Consider the following 26795-nt stretch of genomic DNA (forward strand, 5'->3'; position numbering starts at 1 on the left):
TGACCTTTTTTTTTTTTGCAGTACACGGGCCTCTCACTGTTGTGGCCTCTCCCGTTGCGGAGCACAGGCTCCAGACGTGCAGGCTCAGCGGCCATGGCTCACGGGCCCAGCCGCTCCGCAGCATGTGGGATCTTCCCGGACCGGGGCACGAACCCGTGTCCCCTGCATCGGCAGGCGGACTTTCTACCACTGCGCCACCAGGGAAGCCCCTAATAAATTTTAATAACTATAATGTTTTGTGTATATAAGGCATTTGGAGCATTTAAAATAATTTTTTATGCTAGACTTATGACTTTACTGAACTATTTTGAAACTTGACTAATTTTATATTTACTATCTAAATGTTTTATACTATCTAAATGTTTAAGGGATTTTGATTTATGCAGTTTATATTTAAATTTATGAATTATATGAGCAATGATAACAATGTTCACTAGATATACTATCTTAAAAAAGGATGTACCAAAGAGTGACCTTAAGCCACAGAGCCCCTTAAGCTTCTAAGATTCTACCCTGAGGTCACTGACCCTGATAAACCAAGCATGAGAGATCTTTATAACACACGGAGCTGCTTTTAGACCATCCAGCCTCTCTGGATGATGAGGTAGCTGGGATGAGGAATTGTAATTTGGTCTGACTATTAAATAATGGAAATTTACCTCTCAAACATAAAGATTTCCCCCATGTAGTCCTTTCAATGAACCTTTTGTTTGGATTTTTATCCAACTCAAAGTGATAATCAATCATTTATTTCCGGGCTTCCCTGGTGGCACAGTGGTTGAGAATCTGCCTGCTAATGCAGGGGATATGGGTTTGAGCCCTGGTCTGGGAGGATCCCACACGCCACGGAGCAGCTAGGCCCGTGAGCAACAACTGCTGAGCCTGTGCTTCTGGAGCCTGTGCTCCGCAACAAGAGGCCGCAATAGTGAGAGGCCCACGCACCACGATGAAGAGTGGCCCCTGCTTGCCATAACTAGAGAAAGCCCTTGCACAGAAACGAAGACCCAACACAGCAAAAATAAATTAATAAACTCCTACCCCCCATCTTCTAAAAAAATAAATAAAATAAAAATTTTAAAAAATCATTTATTTCCTAGCCAAAAGGAGACTACTAAGTTATGAAACTTTATACTTGTGCCCTCAGTGACACAGATAAAAAAGGTAAAGCAAAATTTGAAATCCCCTAAGCCTGAATTTCTTATGACACACCACAGGTGCTTCGCAGAGAATGGCAAATCTAGTCTTTTGTACAGCTCATCAAAACAATTTCCTGTGATCCTGTGTCCACTTGAACCAAACTGATTAGTTAAGTCCATAAATCCGGTAAAAATAAGCCATGTAAGTTATCTAGAACAAGCATATTCCCGCTTTGATATCTCCTGTAGTCCATGGACCCCAGGATGTGAACGATATTGGGGTTTCCAAACCTTCCCTAGTTTGTTTCCACTCAGTTAACTCAATCTCATTTCAGTCATCTCCATCTCTTCTATTTCCATGTCCATCACATCATGCTCACTCTGAGTCCCATGGTTTTGCTGTCACTTGTCCTTTCACTTGTCCACCCTTGTTTCTTTCTTTATAAGTTTTCCCACTTGAAGTTCTTCCTCCTTTGTGAAATTTTCCATGCCTGCCCCAACTCTTGCTCTTGTTTAACTTTCTAAAAAGTAACACATGAGTTTTCACAAAATAATTCTATCGAGGGTAAGCAGGCTATTTTCAAATCCTTAAAGACCAATGACTAGGAAGAACTCCCTCCTCAGAAATATGTGTCATAAGCTTTTGAGTCCCAATAATCCTAAACCTTTCCCATTGTTTCACAAGCCTTAGAGCTGGTAGTTGCCTCATTCAGTGATTACCTCTATGTTATCTCTATGAAAAGGCATTTAGAAAAAGAGAAAAGTGGAAGCTAATTGAAAAATGTAATGGATATAGGCTGAGATTTATGACCTGTACAAAGTAAGAGGTATTCATGTGTGGACTCCCCTGAACATAAATAAAGGTTTCAGAGACTTAATACACAGGGGGCCAATGAGTAGCCTTCCAGCCTGGCAGCCCTCCAATGGGCACAGTAGCTATTACTATTTTCTTTTCAAAGATGAGAAAACTGGGGCTTGGAGAGACCTCAGTTTTCCCTAGTCAGTGTTTCATATTTGCCTTTTCAGTTTTCCATACTTGTTTATCCAATTATCTATGTTAAATTCTCTCTGCTAAAATAACTTGTATGGTTTCTATAACCTGTCTGGACCCTAACTAATATATACAGTATTTGAAATATTGGATGAAACCAATATACATGTTGTCCCTACCTTGTCAACTTCAAGGGCTTCATGTTTGTGGAATCAACTTTTAACTTAATTCTGGAGACTTTAACCATACAAAGTCCTGAGGAAGAATAAAAGCTTACCAGGAATTGTTTTCATAAGTAATTTATGTGCATCTAAGGAAGATGTTTTTAAAGTTTCAAAATTCAAGCTTAACTCTTCAGTACAAGACTGAAATAACACATGTCAAATGCATGCTCAGTAGTATAAATGACCAGGACATAGCCATGATCATCTTGTCAATGAGCCAAGCAGCAGTCTTACGTGTAGCCATCCAAAGTTCTTGCAGGACCAAGTGACACAATTGTGGGAGGAAAGAATTCAAATCCCACAATTTTTTTATGCTTAAACAAGGGCATGTTCTCACACCTGGGTGTGTTCCCATTTGGGCACATTTCCACCATCACTAATATGTATTTTTACATATATGTGCAGGCTAGACAATTTATGTACATTAACTCATTTAATATTGGTGAAAACTCTTGCAAGCTAAATACTGTCAGAAGTTTATAGAAAAGAAAACTGCCTATCAGATTGATTGAGCCAGGTGACCCCCAAATTCACAATTAGTAAGTACCAGAACCAGAAGTCCAACTGAGGTCTGTCTTATTGCTAGTATTTTACACTATATCATTCTGATGAACCACAGGCTTGGGAGTAGGAATAAAGAAGGAATGGTTCATTCGGATCTAGAGAAGAGATTAGCAGTCTAGTTGATTATACCCTGAGGAATAAAAGAGTACAAAGCCATAAGCAGTAAAGGTTATAATTACAAAAGATCATGAAGTTGCCACTCCCACTGGGCAAAATGGTATAATATAATACACATGGTCTTTGCCTTCAGAAAAACTTGAATTCAAATTCCATCTTTCCACTGTATATGTCTTACTTTAGACAAGTCACCTAACTCTTATTCCTCTGTTTTTCCAAAACCATCTCACAGAATTACTGCAAAGAGTAAAAGGAGGTACAAATATAGTAGATGCTCAATAAATATCAAATCTCTTCTGACTTTATAAACTCTCTCATATTTACTATTTCCTTCATTTATCACCCCTTGTACCTCTGTCATAACTAATAACAGAATATCTTTAAAATTAAATGAACCTATCTAAACTAAGACTAAAGAGAGAGGCTTCGAGCATTCTTTGGAACACTTTCTGAACAATTATGGATAAAGAAACACTCAAAAGGATAGAAAGTTAAAAGCAGATTCAAAATTATAATAAATATAGGCTACGTATTTAGTCCTATCCAAAGGAAGAAGTATTCTTAGGCTTCCTTGAGCCTAAAGACTGGTTTCAGAGTCTTGATACAAAAGAATCAATGAGCAGTGATCTAGCAATTCTTCCATTGGGTAAAAGGTGACTCTTACTTTTTTTTTTTTTCCATAGGTGAGAAAACAGGCTCAGGCAGGCCAGAATTTCCCATAGCTAATAAAGGTTAGAAAGGTAATCTGAACCCAGTTTTTCTAATTCCAAGTCAATACTGTTTCCCATATGGTGCAACATTATAAATCAATCTAATTCCCTATATTTCTATTCCTGCTTGTGGAGTTGTAAGTTTTCCCATTTTAATAAGAGAAAAATAGCCGTCTTTTATTAGGGAAATTAAGAAGCAGTAAGGAGACATGTACACTACCTCTATATCTCTTCCACATAATCTCTTCTAGAGGTTTGCCAGTTAGAAAAAAAAAAAAAAAGAAATCAAATGCTCAGAGCATCATTGCTTGCCTAGAGTGCAAGTGATCTCCAAATGCAAACGCCATCTAATAGGCATTTTAGATGCTCTTTGTCAAGCAATCTTATTTTCCGGAACATAATTGCTTTATTCAATCAAAGTGTCTCCAACTGCTGTGGATTAGAGACCTCATGATTTAGTTCCATCAAAACAATCCTGCCCCAAGTGGAGAAACTTGCCTGATTTAAATGAATATCAACAAAAATGATGATTTTACACTTTTCAGAGAAACAACAGTCCCTAAAGTTCTTGTGTATTTCCAGGGACCTTAATGGAGGCTAACAGATTTATGGTTTCATTATTGCCTGAAGCAATGTCTCCCAATAGGTAATTTTTATGCTGTGGGACAGCAGAACATATAGGAATAAATGTTTTTGAATAAAGGAACTGGCCGTCAGCGTTTTCAAATACAGCAGTTACTAAAACAATAGATTTTTCACAAAGAAATGAGCTTCTTTTCTCCTTAGCGTCTCACCTGTGTTTCACCATTAATCCCATCAGAAACACTTGTCTCTTTAAATAGTGGAAAATATCATTTAAAGAACTGGGAAACAATAATAAAAACCTGTAATACTATATACAATTAGTATTTTAATAACATTATATAATATTTTGTATTCATAATATAGTATAAATTCTAATAATAATGTGTATTAATAATCTATCCTACTTCAATTAATGATTCTAATCCGTATTATGCCTCTCCTATTCCCAGTCTCAAACAAGACACAATGGACCACTGAATAGAAGTTATAAGAAATGTGTTTTCTCTTATCAGTGAACATATTAAAACAGAGATTGAATGTCCATGAGTAAGCATGGTTTTGGAATTGAAATAAATGGAAGATTTTAGAATGGATTCGTGTATTAGATAGGAGATGGCACTATATATCATAGAATGTTAGGGACCTGTGAAAACTAAGGAATAAAAAAACTTAGGGACCCATGAAATTTAAGGACATAAAACGAAGGAAACAAACCTTTGTCAAATATTGGTTTCATGCTAGGCATTTTGCAAGTTAAAGTTTTCCCAAATGTATAAATAAAAAATCTGAGAGTTTGGATAGGAATAGAACAGAACTGGGAATGAGACTACCTAATTTTAAAGAATTTTTTAAAGTGTACTTTCCTAATCCTGCATAAGAAATATCAATAAAAAACAACCAAATTAAAAAGAAACTTACACTATGCCTACATTCAATTTTAATAAATGAAAGGGAGTAAAAGTTTTAGTTTACAACAACGAAAACTTATCCAAAAATTAACTTCAGGTTACACTACACGGTTATCAATATCTCAGGGTAGTATTCTCACTCTTCTTCCTTCTAGGCCCTCTCTGTCACATCACCCTGTTGCAATGACCTCATAGCACTTATCACTATATGAAATTATCTTTTTCTTTATACTGCTACACATTCAGTGTTGTTTCTTCACCTCTACTTTGTTGCCTCAAGTGTTAAAGATAACTGGCCCAATATGGAGTTATTTATGCTAAAACCCATGTCACCAAACCAAGACTTAATTAGTTTCAGCTATCCCGGAAATGGACTCTTAAACTAGTCAATCAGGAATCTCTTGATTAGCATTAGTTAGGTAATATGCCTGATAAATCCGCCCCATTCCCTATAAGGAAAGTTACTGTACAATCACCAACCTGCTTTTCACCCTAGTACTCTTCCTTGTTCCTGCTCCCTTCTGCCTGTAAAATGTCTTGCCTTGTACAGCTCTTTTGGGCTCCTTTCTATCAGCTAGATTGTATGCTGCCTAATTCATGAATCACTGAAAGCTCTTTTGGGCTCCTTTCTATCAGCTAGATTGTATGCTGCCTAATTCATGAATCACTGAAAGCTCTTTTGGGCTCCTTTCTATCTGCTAGATTGTATGCTGCCTAATTCATGAATCACTGAATAAAGCCAATGTGATCTTTAAAATTTACTCAGTTGAAATTTGTTTTTTAACAGAAGCAAAGCAAACTTTTCTGTTTGTTCACTACTATATCCCCAACACCTAAATTAGCACCTGGCACAGAATAGAGCCCCAATGAATATTTGCTGAATCAAAGGAAGTTTTACCACAATAGCGTTAATACAGGCTTCCCACATTAAAAAGGTGATAATCTATGAAAGAGGCAGGACTGCACAGTGGAAGGAAGGCATGTTTGAAGTCACACAGTTCGCTCACCAACGCCAGTCCATTGCCTGATTTAATCTTCACAACTTCAGTGTGAGGTGGACAGAGTTGTCATTCTGAGTGTATGGACGATGATAAGACACCTAGAGAATCAGAGTGAATTTTACACAAATAGGTAAAAAGCAGAAATGAAACTAAGACACTTATCCTAAGTTTGAGGGTCAGGACATTTTCTTTTACTGTTTTCCTGTATTAAGCCAAACAAAATTGCATAGGAAGGGGATTAAAAATATAACAAGCAAACACAAAAATTAGAAAGGAAATCATGAGAGTGGTCAGGCTATAGTGGAGAGGAGATTTCAAGAAACATTGAAAAGTGAGGATAAGTGGAAAAACAGTGGTGGCTAATGGAGAACTACATATGTTATGTATATAGGGATAAAATAATTACATTTGATATTATACAAATATATAAATAGCCATGTTTACATATGGCTAGTGAGAGTTTTCGAGTTGGAAATCTTGGCCTCTGTCTTACCTTGAACCTTTATAGGGCAAATTTAATCTGCTAAAAAATGGGAACTGAGACAATCAACTTTTTTTCTGCTTTATTAAACTTGGTATAGTGTGGTATATTGTGTGTGTGTTGTACGTGTGTGTGCACGTGCATGTGTTGAAAAGCACTGACTGATTTTGTACCTTCAGCTCAAGCTACAAATTCCCAAATATAGGACATACTTCTGAAAGTCCTCCCTACAGTACTTAGCAAAAAAAGAGCTTATGATCAAATAAAATATGAAGGAAAGAAATGGAGAAGAAAAATAACGAATACAAGAAGGAAATTGGGCAAAATGAAAAAAATTGAGAAAATATAGAGAATTATTTGCAATCAAGAAGGAAATACCATCTTTCTTTAGTATATATATATATAAAATGTGGCCATAAAGTGTGCTATGGTTAAACATAATGTGATAAACATGAGCTAAACCACCATAAAGGATGTGGCAGACTCCTAATGGGAAACTGGCATGTAAAATTAGAAATGAAATAAAGTGTTGAAGTTTCCATAACAAAAGACTGTACAAACACAGTAGGGGCACAAAAGCAAGAGTGATTTATTTTGTCTATTTTGTCAATATGTAAATTGCCAGTTAGAACTATCATTATATCAGCTTTGAAGAGGACAATTATACTTTTAAAAAAATGTTATAGAGGTCCAATGCACATAACAAAAAACTCACTGATTTTAAGTATATAATTCAGTGAGTTTTGACAAACATATAGAGTGTATAGTGTTATAACCACCAACACAATCATGATAGAGAATATTTCTATTGCCCCATAACATACCCTCATACTCTCCCATTTTTTATTGAGATATAATTGATATATATTAGTTTCAGGTGTACGACATAATAATTCAATAGGACAATTATACTTTGATATTGGATGTTTAAAATATACGTTTGAATGTGGTCCAGATCAGAGTTTATCAGCTCTCTGACAGTACAGAATGTGGTGTTCTCCGTCAAATAGAACAATTCAAGCGACAGAGCTTGCAAACCTGTGTTATTAGTAACTTTCTGGAAGCAAAATTCAAATTACAATGCTGATAGAATCTATGAGGAAGCCAATTGCTAAAAATTAATTCCAAAACACACACACACACACACACACACACACACACACACATTCAAAATTGCATCACTGTAATCTAATTATTTTAATAGAAGCTAAACCAATTACACATACTTACAACCTTGAGGTTAACAATATTGATGAAAAAGCTCTGCAGCTATGTAAATGTACTAATATAATGTTTTAATTATATCCACACATCTATTTAAATCAGCTAATTCCATTTTATACACAAAGCAGTTAGTTATCTTTGTATTTGAGCCCCCCAAGTCATATGGTCTCATTTATTGAAAAATTTTTAAATAAGAGCATCTATTGACAAAATAAGGTTGTGAATGAAAACCACTCCAATGTATTCAAATTTATTTAAATTCAATTTATTCAATTCAATGGGGGGAAAAAAGTCCAGCTGGTTATTTGATATAATGGAGAAAAACAAAAACAAACCTTTAGATTGACAGAATTTTTTTTGAGATAAAAATAGCTATATTCTGGTGAAAATTTGTAAAGATTCTGACTTTTACATCTAATGCCTACCTTAGTATAGAGGAAGAGCATTGATTATATTAGGTATCTAGGTTCAAAGTCAACAATTATACTAGACTTTTCTGAAAATACGAATATTTATCTAATTCCAGCATTTGACAACTTATTGAAAAATAGTAGTTACTAGATGGTAGGCATGGGTCTAGGTAGAAGACATGTCCATTAATTTTCCAAATTCATAGGATTATAAACAGATCCCGCTCTGTATATTGTAAAGCACTTCAAACAATGTATTATTGCAATATTTTGCTACTGCCATGTGTCAGTCTCTGGAGTGACACATACCATCTCCAAATTTTTCCCCCTTTAATGTGCTGAGCCTTGATTTCCTCACCTAAATGATCAGGCATTCCAGAGACTTTTCCACAAATCTCCCAAGGACTTAGCACCTGTTAGATTCACCAAGGAGATTGTGTTAGGAGAGTACCGGGGATTCCAGGATGGACCCTCAGCCTTCCAATTTCATGATCTTTCCTTGTCAGGGTCTCAAAAATCCTTCCACCCGCTCACCCCAAGTTAGGAATGACTCCAAACATTTGAAAACAGAATTGACCCAAGGACAGGAGCCAGTTGCCAAAAACAATATATCCAAATCTCATTCATGTGCAATAGCATATTACAGTACTGGGTGTGTTATTGTTTGAAATAGAATGCCATTTTCTCCCTGTCCCTTTGATTTCTATCAACAAGTCCTATAATAAGATTAGAGGACAGATACACAAGGTCCTACTTTATAGCACAGGGAACTATTGATATATTCAATATCTTATAATAACCTATAATGGAAAAAAGTCTGAACAAGAATATATATATATATAAGTGAATCACTTTGCTGTATACCTGAAACTAACATAACATTGTAAAATCAACTATACTTCAATGTAAAAAAAAGATTAGAGGACAGATTCCATATGAGATAATTGTAGGTTTATTGAAAAATTGTTCCAGCCTAGACTATCTAAATTGTGAGAACAACAAATGTTTAGTGAGAAATGAGGAAGATTTCTATAAATATAAGTGAAATATTTAAAAAAAAACGTATTTTAGCCTCAGCGAAAAAATCCCCAAATTTTCAGAAAGTGTGAAATTTTCACTTCAAATTACACGAAGCTCTCATAAAATATCCCAGAATATGCTGAAATCTTTGCCTCAATTCCTAAGCACACTCTGTTTCCTACATGTAGCATAACCCTGTAATCTACCTCCCAAACCAAGATATTTTGTAAGAGGTGTGATACAATTTCATATTCGATTTATAACCTAATTTCATAACTAACTTTTTCTAAAAAATAAATAATAAATTCATATAAATTAAAGCAAATATATATTTTAAACACCTATATATTGCTTATCTAAATAATAGTAATAGCAGAGGAATAATTATTTTGGTATATATTCATATACTTTAATCATTTTCTTAATCACATCTGTTTCTAATACTCTGCAGTAGATATGCTTCTGGGGTAAAATAGAACAGTTTTTAATAAGACAGTCTTATTAATTGATCATCTGTCATAAGCTTTCCTACAATCTTCTTTAACACTGCATTTTATAGTTATAATCTTTCCACTTATTTATATTAAGATTTTTGTTTAAATGTTAATATAACATGTTTATCATTTATATAGTTATATAATACGAATATAACAATTTTCATTGAAAAATATTTTCTGTGGGTGCTGAGTTACACAGTCAACTGAAAGAAAATTCTGCTAAACAGATGTTCTAGTTTTAAAATTTTGCTAATTGAAAGGTATTAATATATTTGCTCAAATATATTAACCGCTATTGTCTTTTTGCCTTCACTTAAAAACTCTTTGTACTATCATATTTAAGAGAAAAACATCATCATATAATTATTTGTTTATAATTGTTTTTAATGTTTTGTCAAATTTAAAGCATTAATATTGTAGGCAAAAAAAAAAAAATAGTTTTTTATCTTTCTTACATTCTTGCCAAAGTATAAGCATACACAATTAAAATATAATATCCAATTAAAAAAAACTTCCTCTCAAGTTCATATATTCCCAATTTAATATAAAATTATCATTGTTGATTTATAATTGTTCAACAACTAGTTCAAATTTTCAGTCCCTCCCTTGTTTTTGTACAGATCAACTTCATGTTTTCCCCTTTTCAAATTTTGTCTTCAATAAATGCAATTCCACAAAAGCTTAAAAAGTGGAAGATTTAGAATCTCTACTCACTGAATATTTTGATTAAAGATCCCCAACCGATTTTGTTCAAAATACAAGCAAAATTAAGACCTCTAATTTATTTATTTATTTATTAAACATCTTTATTGGAGTATAATTGCTTTACAATATTGTGTTAGTTTCTGCTGTACAACAAAGTGAATCAGCCGTATGCATACATATGTCCATTTCCTCTCTCTTGCGTCTCCCTCCCACCCTCCCTATCCCACCCCTCTAGGCAGTCACAAAGCACCGAGCTGATCTCCCTGTGCTATACAGCTGCTTCCCACTAGCTATCTATTTTACATTTGGTAGTGTATATATGTCAGTGCTACTCTCTCACTTCGTCCCAGCTTACCCGTCCCCCTCCCCACATCCTCAAGTCCCTTCTCTACCTCTGTGTCTTTATTCCTGTCCTGCCCCTAGGTTCATCAGAACCATATAATTTTTTTTTTTTAGATTCTATATATATGTGTTAGCATATGGTATTTGTTTTTCACTTTGACTTACTTCACTCTGTATGACAGACTCTAGGTCCATCCGCCTTCACTACAAATAACTCAATTTTGTTTCCTTTTATGGTTGAGTAATATTCCATTGTATATATGTGGCACATCTTCTTTATTCATTCATCTGTCGACGGACACTTAGGTTGCTTCCATGTTCTGGCTATTGTAAATAGTGCTGCAATGAATATTGTGGTACATGACTCTTTTTGAATTATGGTTTTCTCAGGGTATATGCCCAGTAGTGGGATTGCTGGGTTGTATGGTAGTTCTATTTTTAGTTTTTTAAGGAACCTCCATACTGTTCTCCATAGTGGCTATATCAATTTACATTCCCACCAACAGTGCAAGAGGGTTTCCTTTTCTCCACACCCTCTCCAGCATTTATTGTTTGTGGATTTTCTGATGATGGCCATTCTGACTGGTGTGAGGTGATACCTCATTGTAGTTTTGATTTGCATTTCTCTAATGATTAGTGATGTTGAGCATCCTTTCATGTGTTTGTTGGCAATCTGTATGTCTTCTTTGGAGAAATGTCTATTTAGGTCTTCTGCCCATTTTTGGATTGGGTTTTTTGTTTTTTTGTTATGGAGCTGCATGAGCTGCTTGTATATTTTGGAGATTAATCCTTTGTCAGTTGCTTCGTTTGCAAATATTTTCTCCCATTCTGAGGGTTGTTTTTTTGTCTTGTTTATGGTTTCCTTTGCTGTGCAAAAGCTTTGAAGTTTCATTAGGTCCCATTTGTTTGTTTTTATTTCCATTTCTCTAGGAGGTGGGTCAGAAAGGATCTTGCTGTGATTTATGTCATAGAGTGTTCTGCCTATGTTTTCCTCTAAGAGTTTGATAGTGTCTGGCCTTACATTTAGAACACCTCTAATTTAAAAAATACCTTGTATTTGTTGATAAATATCAGGAAAGAGATATTATGTACATCACAATCAACGTTGAAGCTTTTTTTAGTCAACATCAGTTTGTCATTAAAATTTTGAAGTTACTGTTTATATGTAAACATATTTTAAGTTTTGACATCCCCAGTTTATGCTTTTGTAAATATGGCAGCTTGATTGGATAAATTAATAAATTATTTGTGCGCCAACACCAGTGATAAGTACATATCCCTTCCTTAATTTTTTTAATTTAATAATTTAGTGACCTATGGAATCTAGTCCCCAAGTTTTCAAATTTAGTAGTTTAGTGATGTTCAAAGGAATTTTTATACGAAATATCAATGCAGAAACAATTTTATCTTCATGTTTAACTTTTTTTTTTTTTGCGGTACGCGGGCCTCTCACTGTTGTGGCCTCTCCCATTGCGGAGCACAGGCTGCGGACGCACAGGCTCAGCGGCCATGGCTCACGGGCCCAGCCACTCCGTGGCATGTGGGATCCTCCCGGACTTGGGTACGAACCTGTGTCCCCTGCATCGGCAGGCGGACTCTCAACCACTGCGCCACCAGGAAAGCCCCATGTTTAACTTTTTAACCGAATTTACAGAAGAATTCAAAATAGTATCAGTTACTTCCCTTTTAACAGAATGAATTTCAAAAACTTTGTGTTAATTCTATAACTGGATAAAAACCATGACTGGAAACAGATTCATTGATTTTCTATTTGAAGACTTGGACACAAGTGATATAAAACTGACATCACGTTTAATTATGTATGAGGTTCTTCTGCAAGTAGAACCAATGGATTACTAGCTCTTACTACACTTTATATACATCTACAAGAATACTGAAAAGTGAGCACAATTTAGAAAAACAATTGTCTGAGGTCATCGATAGTTATGCTTCACATTGTGATGTATAAAGGCACCTTCTGCCATTGTCTGTATTAAACTGATGTTTTCAAGCTTAATCTTCTAAAATAAAAACAAACTGCTAAAGTAAATGCTGATGCTTCTTCAGCAGTGCTATTGTCTTCTGGCTTTTATGTGGCCATTGGTATTATTACAACCCCCATGACAGTTATTTAGGGCCTCAAAATATTTTGTCCTAATTATATTTCATTATCAGCTTTTTTGAGAAATTATAAATTCTTACACAAATTATTTTGCCTTTTTAAGCTCATTACTGCTGAAAAGATTTATTTAAAATTGTGATGTTATCAAGTAATAAAATGGTTATAAATGTATGTCATTCAGTGGACAACAAAATCACTGTGATAGGAACATCTAGACAAATCTCTATTTTCTCTATGGCAGCAATGACTCAGCCTCAATTTCCTGTGCATACTTAACATTTATTACTCTGTATTTCCTCATAGTTCTCACTTAAGCTACTAACTGACAGCCTGGCAGCCTTGACACTTTCACAATCCATGGTCCAGGCCACTATGTGCCCATCAAAGGCAGTACCATCAAATATCACTAACTGAGACCAGAAGGAGCTAGCTGTCTACTGAACAAACTTGAATAAGCATGGGCTACTTCTTTCATAGCACTTAACCTATTGTGTTATAGCTGATTTGTTTAACTTTTGTACCCCACTACGTGGTGAATACCATGATGAAAGTGTTCTTGTTCATCTTTCTTATACACCTATTGCTCTGTATATATCAGGGGCTCAATTAACATTTAGTGAAGATGAAAGAGTTCTAGCTTCCTGTCTTCCAGCTGAATAATGTTTGGAACATCATTTCTATTTTTGCATCTCATTTTCTTCATTTTCAAAACATTACTTCTGTGGGGGATGGTTTGGAATAGGAGGGGGAAAAAAAACCCACTGGAGTCTATTTTAATAGAGTCGGACAGCAGTTTCCTAAGTGTGTTCCACAGAATGGTGACTTTTCCTGTGTGAAGCCAGGAGCTTTCTACCATGATGAAAGGCTAATGGTAGAGACAGTGTTCAAAGACACCTGTCCCTGACATTGCTTTATTCCCCTGGAGGAGGATGTGATCTTGCTGATACCTGGATTTCTTATGAACGAGGACAGTCTGAGGTTTGTACACATTCCTGTACACTGAAGTTTGTAAATTAATGGGTTAAGTTCTTCAAGAACAGTAACACTGATTTAGAGAATTAAAAATTGCGGCCCAGCAAGGAGCAAGCTTTCTGACCTGAGAAGGCTCTGCCTTGCTTGGGTGGTGTCATAGGCTGCAGCTCTCCCACCCCAGGCCTGCCCTTTCCCTCTCCCCTCTACCTTCTTAAGGACCAAGAGAAGTTATGCTGAGGTATGCAAACTGGCTGATGTTATGTGTGCACACCAAGTTTCTGATAAATGTCTGTATTATTGGTAAAATTCAGGAAGTTAAGAGTGCAGAATGTTTATACCTAATATATATATTTTTAAGTTTCCATAGTCAAATACACTTTGGAAACCCAGGCTTTGGCAAGGGTAAAGGTGCGTGTGTATGTTTAACTGCAGGAAAATGCAAAACCTTTATTATGCTAATATCTTCTGTGAATCTCCAATAAGGAAACAGAATTTGCAGGATTTGCCAAATTTATCTGATCACAGAAAATCCTGTAGGCCTAGTATAATGTGAAATGCACTCTGGGAAAAACTGAACTAATCAAGAGATACTCAGAGCCTGAACGACAGTGTTTGCAGCATTTAAGTTAAAATTTAGAGCTAAATTTTCTCCCCTTATTGTGAGACTTCATTTTGTCCAAAGATAGATTCAGATCTTTTAAAATTCATTTAAAAACTTCATTTGCAGTTTCTTTTTGGACAATTACGCACAGAAACATACATATACATATGCATACATATATATAAATGATACATATATATAAATAAATGATTATAAGAAATTTGGAAAAATAATAGAGTTAACTGGTGAAAAATTATTTCATATTCACCTGTTTAAATATAATTCCTGTTACACATCTTTGAACCTCATTTTAGTGCTTTAATTTTTTTTACATATTGGAGAATTTAAATATTTGATTTTAATGGTTGTATAATAGCCCGATCCTGCAATTAACATGTTTGAGCAAAATGCTTTTAGATGTGTCAGATTATTTCCTTGGGATATGTTTCAGCAATGGAATTGTTGGGACAAAAAATTTGAAAATATTATGGCTTTTGTTATATATAATTTATATAGCGAGGGATGGGGAGAGGTTAGAAGGGTGCAAGTACTTCTCAGTACTTGTTAAGGAAATCAACTTGTAGCATTCATAGCTGCAAAGCCTGTCATGGATGAAGAATGGCTTATTATGTAAAATAATAATTAATGTAGTGTTATTATCATTAATTAGCAACACTTACTGTATTCTTAACATGTACTGGAAACTATTCTAAGTACTTTACATTTATTATCTCTTAATCTTCAAGAAACTCTGAGGTACTTACTCTCATTATTCTCATTTTAAAGATTAGGATTTGAGGCACAGAGCTATTAAGTAATTTACCCAAAGTCACTCAGCTAGCCAGGAGCAGAGCTCACATACAAATTCAGGCAGTCAAACTTCAGAGCTCCCTTTCTTAATCATTGCTCTTTAGCAATTAACAAAAAATATATACATATACACAGCCCAACCAAATGCGAGTACCTACATTACAGCTCCGAATTTAACCATCCACATTGCATTACCAGAGTATGAAAGAGCCTCAGAATTGTTGCGAATGGTTATATGCCTTTTTCTGTTTCTTCTTCAGTTGTATTTATTCTGATCATTCATTTTCCAATCTACATTAATTACTTCAGCATTAAATCCTTGGCGAGATAGACATTTTCTTTCCTGGGATCTCTGTTAATATTGGCAAATTAAAAGCCAACGTTATTTCTATAAATATGAGATCTCAGGGTAGATATCTTAGGTCAAATATGAGTTACAGGGGAAATATACTTTCAATGGACATATTAATTGGAAAACACAGAGTCACATACACAGATGTACATACATTCCTGTTTACGGCTCTTATGATCCAATCAAAGTGGCAACACTCACAGGCAAACAGAAGCTTTCATGGTTGTTTGAATGGAAAATCTCTCAAAAGTTCCAATTCTGTGTGTCTTTTATCCAGCATTCTAGCAGCTTGCCTAGCTGACAGTTATATTTCCTAGACCTAGATAATCCATTTTCCCAATCGGTGTTTGGCTAGGACCTGTGTATATTTCATCTTAGTGAGAAGAAGCCACTTTGAAATTGTAATTTGGACTTCCTTAAATATCCTCAGTCTTATTCCCATCAGATTCATTTTCTAGTAAACATATATAAATTCAGATTTGCCTATAATGTCCTTGTAAAACATTTATTCTTTTCTTTAGTTTTCTTTCCATCTTGAAATATTAGAATGGGTTCAGCATTCCATTAAGTACCAAATATATACTGCTAATTTTTTTCTGGCAATATTTAGGAATATAGTTATTCTTAATTTACTTTAAGAACTGACCAGTGTAGGATAGGATCTGGCACATTGTAGTATTCTTATTTATAAATATATAAATTATTTATAAATATATAAATTATAAATATATAATTATATTTACATATAATTATAAAACAAATTATAAATATTACTTTTGTACCCATAATGCCTTCATAACTTCATAATTCAAGGAGAGCTCTCATTTCCTGAAATAGATCCTGTAACTTCCTGTCTCAGCTATGCAAAACTTCCCTTTTTTTTACTTTGAGTTTTTAATTTTGCCTAAATCTTCAGAATTAAAGAACTTAAAACATAAGCTTTATTGTCACTTATTTTATAATTCCTTGTAGCATTTAGTATAATAACACAGTGTCTGGCACATAGTAGTGCTTCAATAATTTTGCCCTGGAATACAGTATCAGTGAAGGAAGGAATTACATATTATTCCATAAGAAATTACATATGGGCCTGAAAACCACATCAACTGTTGCCTTTTTTGTGTGTCATACTTGATACATTCCCAAATTCATTCCTCCCCAGTTTTTCTGGTCACACACTGGAGTCACAATTCAAAGACTAATACAACCCTTTCACTTTTGTTCACTTACTTATTCAAAGGGCTAGCAGTGCAAAGCTCATTTAGAGTAAGATAACTTGTCTTGACATTTAGAACATTCTAGTTTTGGTCCCAGTTTACCAACTACTTTAGAGAATTTGTTTAACCTCTTAGAGTCTTGGTTTCCTCATCTATTCAATCTATTCAATTGGAAGAATAGTGTAATCTATTTTTGAGATATCTAATGAAATAAGTTAAAGTTTTAAAATTTGTAAGGTGCTAGGAAAATGTATAATTATTATGGGAAAAAGCTGAAACAAAAGCTCAACATTTTGCCTGGATCTTTCCTAAATCACCCTGCTTTCCAGCTGTGTTTTTTTATTTGTTTGTTTTTGCTTTTAGAACTAATAATCCAAATTTCTAACAGCCATATATGACAGTAGTAGTGGCTAGCACAGTAGTGGCTAGCGTACCATTTAATGGGCATTGGTTTAGGTACTTTACTTACCTTTAATTCTTACAATTATGTGAGGTAAATACTATTACTATCTACATAAAAGAGAGGGGGAAAGTGAAGCTTAGAAAGGCTCAGCAACTCCAAAGATGAATAAATATTACGTGTGGGAATCCATATTCAAAGCTAGGAATGACTGACCCTGAAGTTCATTTGATTAACCACTTTGCTACCACGCCCCCTTCCTTCCCCTCTAAATGCACATCTTTCTTTACTCCTTTCTCTGCATCTGCCAATATGAAAGTGCCAGGTGTGAAAGCTTCTGAGACCTCTTCATCTGAGAAATTGAGAAGTCAGAGAGAAATGAAAATTAGGCCACAAATTCAATGTAAAACAGAGGTCAGACTTGAGAGGCCTTATCTACTGAATAGCAGCAGCAGTTTAAATAGCTTGAAAGTCCCTTCTCACACAGAATAATCTCTGCAAATTCAATTCAGTTACATCAATATGATTATGAACTATGTAATGGCTTATGGAAATTTAAATTTAGGAGCAAACAAACAGATTGATTTGTGCTTTGCTGACCAGAGCCTATTCAGTAGAGATGGGCACAAATTTTATTTTTATGTAAATCACCTCAAATGCAGTTCTTTCTTCTAAATTATATGAAACTGGCATTTGCCCAGGTGCATTATTTCGTGGGCAGCAGGAACCTTGTCTGGCATCGAAAAGCTCAATGTAAATCCAAATGTGGATGTGAGGAAAAGTATCAGGGATAGAAGCAGTTTTCATTGTCAATATCAGAAATTGACAAATGCATTGAGGTTTGATGTCCATTTAGTGTGATTTAGTAGAAAAGTCTGGAATTAGAAAGAGCTGGGTTCTCATTTGATAAGGATGATTTTTGCCCTCCATGAAGCTGGCCTCTCTTACTTCCTGTGTCTATATCTTTTTCATTCTTTCAGCAGACATTTACTGAGAACTTCCTACATGTCAGTCACCTGGATAAGACTTTGGAGATGAACTATATAGAATTCCTTCCTAGCATAGTTCCCAGTCTAGACAGGATAATATAAACCTAAGTAAGGGTCATAAGCTCTGCAATACTGGAGTAAGATGGTGTGGAGGTGCAGGGAGAGGAACCATTAGAAAGAGAGTTATCAGGGCTTCCCTGGTGGCGCAGTGGTTGAGAGTCCGCCTGCCGATGCAGGGAACACGGGTTCGTGCCCCGGTCCGGAAAGATCCCACATGCTGCGGAGCGGCTGGGCCCGTGAGCCATGGCCGCTGAGCCTGCGCATCCGGAGCCTGTGCTCCCCAACAGGAGAGGCCACAACAGTGCGAGGCCCTCCTACCGCAAAAAAAAAAAAAAAAAGAGTTATCAATTTTATTTCAATAGGATAGGCTTCCAAGGAAAGATAATGCTTGAGAAATACATCTTTATAGATAGTAAATAAAGATAATTATATGAATTTAGCAGGGCCATTATTAGGAATAAATACAACAATATATGGGAGGACTGGTCCTAGTGGTCTACATCTAAATGCTAGTTTTTTATATTACTGCACAAGTGTAAAACCAGGAATTAGCTCATACTTTTCAAAACCTCTTCTTCTGCTGTGTTTAAACAAACAAATGTGTTAATATCAGAGTCAGTCTTATTTTGTGCCCATAACTAATTCTCACCAGCCTGGAACTCCCATAAAAGGCACGGGAGCATTCAGGACACTATATCCCAATCCAAAATGTGCTTTCTATCTCTAGCAACATACAAACAGTTGAGCCAGTCATTTCTACCTGCCACACACACAAAAAAGCAAGTATCGGAGTTAGATCAGGGCACAAGAAATTGCCCATATACTCTTGGATCAATTATACTCACCCTCCTCTCCCCCTGCCCCCTAATCTCCCCAAGCCCCAATCCACAGGCTCTTGCCTCTGTGCTCAGTTTGAGTTTTGTTTTTGTCTTTGTTTTGCATAATATCTGAATCATTGCATCTAAAGCCGTTTGCTCTGAACTCCACAGAACATAAAGGATTTACCAGACATATTTTCAATTTAAATGAGTCTGAATATTACTAAAGCTTGAGAGAAACAGCTTCCAGACTGTGCTTCTGACTTTAGATGTTGTCTTCCCACCCATTTCCCAGGGATGTACGCACTTCAATCTTTTAAGACTATAATTAATACAAAAAAAAAAAGGAAAAACAATCATAAATGTAGAACTTGATGAATTCTCACAAAATGAACATATCCATGTAAACTTTATACACATCAAAAATAGAATGTTGAAAGCACCTCAAGAGCACCTTGCCCTCCTTTTCAAAAGTAATCACTATTCTAATGTCTAACACCACAGATAAATTGTGCTGGTATTTAAATTTATAAAAATGAGATTATATAACATATATACTCTCATTTCTGGTCTCTCATACTCAATATTATGAGATTCACCCCTTTTGTTAAATTAGGCAGTTTATTCATTCTCATTACTGCACATCACTGCATTGTAAGAATGCACCAATGTTTTATTTATGAGTTCTACTGTTAGTAGATACGTTATTTCCAGATTTTGTCTGTTACAAATAATGCTACCATGAATATTTTGTACATATATTTGGTGCACATATGTGCACTATTGGAAATGTACCTAGAATTTGAATTGGTGGACTCTTGGATAGACATATGTTCACCTTAAGTAAATACAGACAAATAGTGTTCCAAAATGGTTCTACAATTTTACATACAAAGAATGGATCAGAGCTTCAGTTGTTCCTTATTCTCAGCAACATGATACTTTTGGTCTTTTTAATATTAGTCATTCTGATGAGTGTACAGTAGCATTGATTTATGGTTTTAATTTGCATTTTCCTTATCACTAATGAGAACAATTCATTTTTCATAAATAGCTATTGGGGTATCCTCATTTGTGATGTTCCTGTTCAACTCACTGGCTCATTTTTCAAACTAGGTTGACTGTTGTGATAGGCAGAAATAAGGGACCCCAAAATGTCCACACCTTAAGCTCCAGAACTTGTAAATATGTTAACTTACATGGAAAAAATAGCTTTATGGATGTGCATATGGTGAAAGACCTTGAGATGGGAAAATAATCCTGGTTATCTAGGTGGGTCCAGTTTAAGTTCTCACATGAAATCTTAAAAGTGGAAGTGGAAGGTAGATAAGTAAGGTCAGAGTGATGACAGTGTGAGAATGATCTGACACACCCTGTTGCCACTTCTGAGATGTACACCTAAAAGAACTGGAGACATCCCTCTAGGAGCTGAGAGTAGTGTCCAGTTGACAGCAATGATATGGAGACCTCAGCCCTACAACTGCACAGAACTGAATTCCAAATCTGAATGAACAAGGAAATGGATTGGTCATCTAGGGCCCGTGGAAAGGAACACAACACTGCCAACACTTTGATTTTAGCCCCCTCAGAGCTATAACAGATTTCCGACCTGCAGTACTGGAGGATATTATGTTAATATTGTTTTAAGCCCTTAAGTTTGTCGTAAGTTTTTAGGCTCATGAAAGAAAATTAATACAGCTGTCTTCTTCTTATTGATTTGCATCACTTTTTATATATTTTGAATATAAATTAAACATTGCAAAGAACATGTCCCAATCTGTATTTTTTTCTTTACTTAGTGCAATATTTTGATAAAAAGTTCTTAATTCTAATATAGTTCAATTTATCAATCTTTCCTATATAGTTCATTAATTGTGTGTCTTTTATGAGATTTATCTGGCTACCCCAAGCTAATTAAGATATCCTCTCAATCCACTTAGATATATTTTTGCATATGGCATGACATGAGTCCAGTTTCATTTATTTTCATATGGATATCCAAATGGGCACTTCACCAGTTATTTAAAAGATTACTTCCCCCACCCCACTCTCTTCCAGTTCACCTTTGTCATATATCAAATATTTCTATATATGTGTCTCTTTTTGAACTCTTTTTAATTTTTTCTTTCCTTGTGCCATTCCTATACAATTTAAATCAACAGTACTTTTTAAAGTCTTGATAATAAAAGTCACCCAAATTTGTTCATTTCCAAGACTATGTGGGTATTTTTTCTTTGGCCCTCTGCATTTTCATATACATGTTAGAATTATCCTCTATACCCCTACCCCCCCCACACACACATACACGCACAGACTCCTGCTGGAATTTTAACTAGGATTTCATCAAATACATAAATAAATTTGGATTGGCATTTTTATGGTTTTACCTGCCAATCCATCAACATGGAATACCATTCCTTTTAGGTCTTCTCTGTTTTCTTTCAATTATATGATGTAGTTCTCTATGAAACTATTTTACACATCATTCACTAGATTTATTACTGTACGTATGATATATTGTATTATTAAAACTTGTATCTTTACATTTTATTTTCTAATTGTTCATTGCATACAGAAATTGAATAATATTTTATAAGAACTTTGTAGATAGAAATCTTTCTAAATCACTTAGATGTCTACAAACTATATTGTATTTTCTACATATACAATAGTGGCATTTTTGATTGATAGGAATTTTATTTATTTCTCCCTTAGCAATTATTTTGCCTTTTAGTTATTTTTTTATCTTACTTCTGGATAGAATATCCTGTATCGTATTGAATAGAAATGGCAATAGTGGGCTTCCACGCCTTATTACTGACTCAAAGGAGAAAATGTCAGTATTTTATTACTAAGTGTGACATTTACTGTTATATTTTTTTCTATAGATACCTGATATAACAATAAGAAAGTTTCTGCTTATTTATAGTTTCCTAATAATTTCTATTATGACTGTGAGTTAAATTTTAGCAACTGCTTTTCCTCTATCTATTGAGGTACACTAATCATAGCCTTTTCTCCTTTATTCTGATAATGTGGTAAACTGCATTGATTGACTTTCAACTGTTAAACTAATGTTGTATTCCTGGGAAAAGAACAAACTTTGTCATAATTTGGGGGCATTATTCTTTTACTTATTGATGAATTTGGCTAATACTAATATATTTAGAATTTTTGTATATATGTTAATGGGCTAGATTAGGCAACTAATAACACAGCTTTGAAATACATGAAAAACACCTGACAGAACTGCAAGGAGAAACAATATGATCTCAATAGATGCAGAAAAAGTATTTGCAAAATCAGTCATCCACTCCTGATAAAACCTCATTGAACTATGAATAGAACGGAGCTTCCTTAACTTTATAAAAGGAATCTATAAAAAAATCTATAGTCAAAGATTGAGTTAACCCCCTCCCCAAAGTCAATGATGTTTGTCCTCACCACTTTTATTCATTCCACTTTGTACTAAAGGTTAGCCAATGCTAATATGCAAGGAAATAAATACAAATAGTATTCAGATTGCAAAGAAAGATGGCATAATCATCTGTGTAGAAAAGCCTATGAAATTTACAGAAAAACCTTCTAATAGATTTTACAGAGTTGCAAGATACAAGAACAATATATAGCAATTATATTTCTGTATACTAGCAGCAAACAATCAAAATTACAATTTAAAAACAATGCCAGCTATAATATCACATTATGAAATATTTTGGGATAATTCTATCAAAAGATATACAAAATATATAAGACTCTGTACTCTGGGTGGTAATGTGTCTTATCTGTTATCTATTAAGCATTGGAAAAGATTTGTTATGAGCTTATGTTTCCACATCAGTAAACATGGAGTGAATTTTTCACACTCTCAGTGATAATGTAAAGATTCAGGTATTGTATGTGAGAGTCAATAGCATGATACCACAGAGAAGGAATTCAATAAATGACAATTGTTATTTGAGACTTAGTCTCAAACTTAATTTCACTTAAATTTTCTCCAAAGAAATTATTTTAATGGAGAAACAATTTATAGAGGAGTGTTCAGGGTTTAGAGAGCCTAATCTTGTGAAAAGGGGTATGATGTTGAATGGGCAAGGGAAGGAAGCAGTGTTTCTGGAGCTCAGTGAATGCTGAGCAGGAGTTGGCCAACAAGAGCAGCAGTCACGGAGTGACTTAGCCACTGCTTGCCACAATTGTGGAGATGATCCGGGCAAGGAATGGGGGAAGAAATGCTGTGACCTCTGTTTTCTCTTACCCTGTGCTGACCTGCTGATAAGTCCCACTGAGTGAATCCAATCAGAAGCCAGAAGACAGGGAGATATGGGTGACACACTTCTAGAGGTCAGCTCCTCCACACACACAGCAGAGAAGACAAGGACAGAGAGGACAGAGAATGAATCTAGGGGTATTGAGTGGAGATTAATCTGTATCATTCCTTTCTTCTCTTTCCAGAAAATATATATTTTAAAAAGAAATACTAACGGTGCCAAAGGTTTTCATCTGCATTTGTCTTTAAGCCACCTGGCCGTGTGGAAGTCCAATACCCTTCAATAATTTGGCCATGACTGTTAAACAAGAGAGGCTGCGACCTGACTTAATGATACTAGTAGTAAGTTATCATCTAAATGGGTACTCATTTTTCAACATTTGACACAAAGTAATTAAAATACAATGGAGTAACAGGATCTGTCCTAATTTTCTTATTTATTGTGGAGTATTATGAGACAAAAGCAAGTATATCACAGTAACTCATCAATACAGGCAAGTGGTTTAATAGAAAAATTCCTGATGAATAAAACATAACCCATTTTGCATGATGGTACCTGATTGGAACATGTGGCTGAACCGACCAAACAGTGATCCAAATAACTCTTTCCTACATGTGCCCCTTCAAATGGGTGCTTTTGCACATACAGGGTTCCTCTACTTAAAGCACTGTTTGCTCCCATTATTGCCTATTAAAACCTTTCCCATCCATCCATCCATCCTTCACAGGCTGGCTCAAATGAGACCTAGGTGTAGACATTTCTGATTTCCCACCAAATGACACCTTGTCCCTTAGGGGGTGCCCTTTATACTGTTCCTCTTTTACATCCTTTTCCATCTTATCAGTAACCCCATCCTATCCACCATACTTCTTTATTTCATATATTCTTTCATATTCCTTCCCACAGTCAATACTTTAAATCTGCCCACACAATCTCTACCCTGGACTCTGCAATATCAGACAGTCCTCAACTTAACATGATTTGACTTATGATTTTTCGATTTTATGATGGTGTGAAAACAATACGCATTCAGTAGAAACCATAGTTCAAATTTTGAATTTTGACCTTTTTCCGGGCTAGCGATATGCAGTACGATGCTCTCTCAGGAGGCTGGGCCACCGTAGCAGCCACAGCTCCCAGTCAGCCACACAATCACGCCAGTAAACAGCAGATACACCTATAACAATTCTGTACCCATATTATGATTCTGTTTTTCACTTTCAGTACAGTAGTCAATAAATTACATGACATATGCAACCCTTTCTTATAACATAGGCTTTGTGTTAGATAATTTTGCCCAACTGCAGGTTATTGTGTTCTGAGCATGTTTACTGCAGGCCAGGCTAAGTTATGATATTTGGCTGGTTAGGTGTATTAAATGAATTTTTGACTTACTATGTTTTCAACTTGTGGTGGGTTTATTAGGACATGACCCCATCTTAAGTTGAGGAAGATCTGTGTTCCTAACTGGTCCTGCTTTCCTCATTCACACCTATTTTCAACAGCAGACTGACTCTCCTATAAAAAAACAACAATAAAACAAAATCCAAAATTTCCCTACTGTAAATCCTTTATTTATTTCTCATTGTCATAAAGGCCTATTTCATTAGAGATTCAAAGCCTTTCAAGAGTCATCCCTAACTTCCCAGCCTTATCGCCTGCCACTTCCCAGAAGCTCTTGAGCTCCACTACTGAAGCTACAGTATTTAGTTTCCTCAGTTGGTCAAGTTGTCTCATAGCCCCAGGCCTTTGCCTATGGTGTCTTCCTGACCTGGAAATCTCCACCCACAACCACTCTAACACCTGGCTTGTTATCTTCCCCAATCCCTTTGCATTCTTCTAACTCAGTTCAAATGTTATCTGCTCCATGAGTCTTCTTAAATATTTCTTTTCCTCCTCCACATTTTCCAGATCTATGTATACCTTCAGAATTTCCCATTCTAAATTGCAGAAAGCTGCTAGACATTGAGATCGTCCAAGGTCAGAATTGTTTTCTACTCTTTGTATCTGCAGCATTTATCACATTGCCTGGCATATATAGATGTTCAAAAATGCTTACTGGGGAAAAAAATGAAATAAAATTCTAACTGAATTTTTATTTGCCCTGTTAAGTTTGTGATTTACAGTGTTAATTCTCTAAAAATGATATTATTTGGTTATATAAGCATATCTTCAATTTGGCTTAATTCACTGTTATAATCTGCTATAAGCATTAAAAAAATTAAGATTGTAAAAATTATTCTGGTCAGTCAGTATATCTCTATAACAAATATTCTACTTTTATAACAAAACAATGCCTTTATTAGTGATATTGTCTCTTGCTAAATCATCAAATCATTTATTTTGGCTCATCAGTTTAGTCTAAAAACCAGTATGTCATGGCAGTAGGGAGAGCCTAAGTTGCCTCAGACTTACTCATGCAAATGATATTTATTGGTTGGTTCTTGACCTCCTGTGTGCCCACAGCGCTCATAGTTAAATTAGGATATAATATTAAATAAGGCAGACAAAGCTGCAGCCTCAAGGGTACAGATGAGGAAATAGATAATATTATAAGGAAACAAACAATAATAATTTCAGATTGCAGTATGTTTATGGATAAATACTAAATTAAGGTGGTATTATAGAAAATAATGGGCAGGACTACTTTAGGGGCTTATCAAAATAGTTAGTGAATGTATTCAACTAACAATAAAAAAGGACTAATGATTGTCCTGAAATTAAGGTGCATTCAGTTGAACTGTTTTCTTGTTAAACTCGCATTGCCTTGTACAGTGTCCTAAAATGAGTAAATCAATTTTAAGATGGAATTCAAAGTGGAATTTCTTGATTCATTCAAAACATTTTAACATTTACTAAGTAATTTAGGCATGGTTCTCCCCTCATGGAACTTAACTACTGGAAGAGATAAGATAAAAATAATTGCATAAATAATCATTATTTGCAATTGAAACTTTATTATACACCTATGTTTAAAATTGATGAGATCTTTATTACTATCTCTGATTTGAGAATTATAAATAAACCTAATGGTCTAAATCACAGCCATACTAAAACAGGGAGAAGAAAAACACAAGGTAGATAAAAATAGTGCTGTATCTGTTAAAATAGTATGTATCTGATAATATAGAATGTATCTATATGTAGACGCTATACCACATGCTAACTCATTTGTTTTCACAATAGTGCCCTGTGTTTGGCAGTTATTCAAACAACTTTTCTTTAAAGGAACCATTACTCAGAGAGGATAAGCAACCTGCCCGCCCTGGAT

Source organism: Delphinapterus leucas, chromosome 7 (assembly GCF_059928025.1).
Source record: "Delphinapterus leucas isolate spDelLeu-1000000601 "Yukka" chromosome 7, BTC_Dleu_Yukka2, whole genome shotgun sequence".
Lineage (NCBI taxonomy): Eukaryota > Metazoa > Chordata > Mammalia > Artiodactyla > Monodontidae > Delphinapterus > Delphinapterus leucas.